The sequence below is a fragment of the Mandrillus leucophaeus genome, unplaced genomic scaffold (genome assembly GCF_000951045.1).
Source record: "Mandrillus leucophaeus isolate KB7577 unplaced genomic scaffold, Mleu.le_1.0 Scaffold210, whole genome shotgun sequence".
Classification (NCBI taxonomy): domain Eukaryota; kingdom Metazoa; phylum Chordata; class Mammalia; order Primates; family Cercopithecidae; genus Mandrillus; species Mandrillus leucophaeus.
Genome location: NW_012102144.1, coordinates 2,783,068 through 2,786,462, shown reverse-complemented (window position 1 = coordinate 2,786,462; position 3,395 = coordinate 2,783,068). Strand labels below are relative to the sequence as shown.

Here is a 3,395-nt window from a genome sequence, read left to right as displayed (position 1 = left end):
TCTCTGTCTCTCTCTCTTTCTTTCCCTCTCCTCTCCTCTCCTTTCTTTCCTTCCTTCTTTCCCTCCTTTCCTCCTTTCTTCTCTCCCTCCCTGCCTCCCTCTGTTGCCCAGGCTGGAGTGCGGTAGCATGATCTCAGCTCACTGCAACCTCCGCCTCCTGGGTTCAAGCGATTCTCCTCCCTCACCTTACTGAGTAGCTGGGACTACAGGTGTGAACCACCACACCCAGCTAATTTTTGTATTTTTAGTAGAGACGGGGTTTCACCATATTGACCAGGCTTGTCTCGAACTCCTGACCTATTGATCCACCCACCTCAGCCTCCCAAAGTGCTGGGATTACAGGTGTGAGCCACCGTGCCCCGCCTGTGCCCAAGGATTTCAATGGGTAGAAGAAATACTCAGATGAAGGAAAGGGTTGAGCAAATTAATGCATGGCCACAAAGAGTACTGATGTCTTCCTAAACTTTAAGAGTGGAGTTAGGGATCCCTGGAGTATCCTTTAGTGGGTGATTGGTAAGTAATAGTCTGTATCATTTTTCATAATTTAATTTTATGTGTTTAGATTGGATCCAATCTGCACTGGAAAACACTTTAGAATAAGTCCTAGGTCTTCTATGAATTGGGTTTTCACTTTCTTTTTAAGCTGCGTTTTGAGAACTGCTTCTCTGGACCCCTGTTCCCAAAGTATGCCATTCAGGATGCTGGTTCAGTAAGATCTCAGTTGATCCTGATGTGTGTGGAGGGCGTGTTTTGAAGTTAAGTGGATTTCCTTGGCAAGATCAGAGCTTTCAATATGTTAAGAAACTTCAGGGTTCTCTGAGAAGAGGACATAGCTTGTAGTGTTCTTCAGACATTTAAAATTGTTTTACTTGGATTTATTTTACGCTGAATTTATTCTTGTGCCATATGTTTTTGTTTCTTCAGTTTCTTCTGGGATATCCTTTTCTTCTGTGTAACCTTCTGTTCTGATTTAGGAACCATTTGTATCTTTTCAGTCAAGATCATCTAGATGTGGCAGGGATAGCTCATGTATCAGTTAATCTGACCATGAGCTCTGCAAATCCTGCAGCACATCTTAGGTGCTTTGTTCACCCGGATCTGCTCAATGACCAGAGAATCTATATCCAAACTCTTAAGTTCATAATGACTCTCTGCATTTTTACACATGTGCAGCAGAAATTTAGCACTCTTTTTGGGCCACTGAACCTGGTCCAGCCCCACTGTTTGACCCAGACACACCTACCAACTCCACTGTTGTAGCTTTGGAATGGCACCCATTGCTTCTGTCAAGGGACATCTTTTAGATACTTGGTGGCTTTCATATATGCATACCCTCGATGGCCTGGGTGGTTCCACAGGTGTTCTTGTAGTGAAAATGAAAAGTTTAACCGCAATTTTCCTGCTTTTTGTGGGGGTTTCTGGGTCAAGAGAATGGTGAACCACTTTCACCTCAGGCCATTTAGGGGAAGAGCCCCAAACATTCTTGACCATAAAACTCTCTTCTCTCAGAGCTTTTCTGAGACTGGAGTTGAAAATGGACTAAAGTTTAAACCTTGCTTTCTTTTAGTTCTATTCTGTTTTGGTTGCTTTGATGTGAAAACAAAACAAAACAGTCCACACAGTTTCAGTCATGGTGATGACTTATTTCCCTATACCAGGAACCTGATGAGGAGAGTAAAACAAAGAAGGGGTCCTCTGGAATCAGAGGGTCTTTGGAAATGAGTGAGTTCACTGATAGGTAAATAAGTCTTAATCTTGGCTGTGGAAGTCTCTAGCTGGGAAGGTACATTAGTTATCTAGTGCTGTGTAACAAAGTACTCCACAAGTTGTTAGCTTAAAACAACAAACATTTAATATTTCGTTGTTTCTATGGGTCAGTAACTGAGCACAGCTTAACTTGGGATCCAGAGCTTCAGGTTTTCTATGAAGATACAATCAGACTGTTAAGGTGGGCTGCAGTCTCATCTGAAAACTTGGCTGGGATGGTGGGGGAATCTCCTCCCAGGATCATTCTCCCTGTTGGCAGGCCTTGGTCCCTCATTCCGTGAACCTCTTGACAGGGCTGTCACGTGATATGGCATCTGGATCCTTCCAGGAAAAAGGATCCAAGAGATAGCGGGAGATGACCTAAGACAGAAGAGAGTCTTTTTATAACCTTACCTTATAAGTGACATCCATAACTTTTGATCAGTTCTTTTTGTTAGAATTGACTCAATAAGCCTATACTACACTTATGGGGAGAAAATTATTCAGGGTTACGAATACCAAAAGGTGGTGATCATTGAAGACCATTGTAGGGGCTACATATTATGGATGTGTAAGAAGGGACAGAGATTTTTTTGGTAGGGGAAACATGTTTCAATTTTCATTTTATTTATGGTGAGGAGACAGGGAAAAGTGTAAGAGAAAAGCCACTGTCTCCCATTGGAAGAATCATATTCCACGGTCTAAGAGTAAGCAGAGAGGATTAACATACATGTCAGACTGAATAAAGAGCAGTTGGTCACCATGACTTCACCTTCCAGGAGAAGAGCCCTGTTGGTTCTGATGGTTACTAGAAAAAAGAAAGGCAGGAATGAATTACAGAGAAGCATTTTGCTGTGGTCTAAATATTTCTTTCAGCAGGATTTAATTTTATGTTAGAAGTACACATTTATGGCTGGGCATGGTGGCTCATGCCTGTAGTCCCAGCACTTTGGGAGTCCTAGGTGGGTGGATCACCGAGGTCGGGAGTTCGAGATCAGCCTGACCAACATGGAGAAACCCTGTCTCTACTAAAAATACAAAATTAGTCGGGCGTGGTGATGCATGCCTGTAATCCCAGCTACTCGGGAAGGCCGAGGCAGGAGAATTGCTTGAACCTGGGAGGCGGAGGTTGTGGTGAGCCGATATCGCGCCATTTCACTCCAGCCTAGGCAGCAAGAGCGAAACTCAAAAAAAAAAAAAAAAAAAGTACACATCTATAAAATTTCAGGGGACATGAAACATTAAAAAAAGAGAGAAAACAGGTGTGAATTCCTTTACTTGATTAAATAATCTTTTACACCTCCTCCCTTACTAGATTGTAAATTGTAGTGTTACAAAAAGATGGTATTGTTTACTTATTATCTCTTAGACACCCAGGAGAGAAGTTCAGTTACTTCTTGCTCTCTAGGAAAGGGCTCCATAACTCAGGGCATTGACATCTGTTTTGATGTTTGAGAAATGGGAGTAAAAATTTGAGTCAATGCTCTTCATATAGTGGAGGTCTGGAGCAGGAACTGGAAAGGTGGACTGATAAAAATGCTCAAACCGATATTTATTTACTTATTTAAATATTTTATTACTAAGATTGAATTCCTTCTTGTCTATAGTACCAAATTAGATAAGGATCCTTATTTTTTATTTATTTATTT

The 3,395-nt window shown here is 41.7% G+C and overlaps 1 protein-coding gene and 1 pseudogene across 1 annotated transcript in view; one reads left to right on the top strand and one right to left on the bottom strand.

Moving 5' to 3' along the window:
- MAGI1 (membrane associated guanylate kinase, WW and PDZ domain containing 1) overlaps positions 1–3,395 on the top strand; it is a 741,784-nt gene that overhangs the window by 215,687 nt on the left and 522,702 nt on the right. The gene's annotated exons all lie outside the window — the stretch shown is intronic.
- Positions 163–1,491, bottom strand: LOC105539907 (annotated as a pseudogene).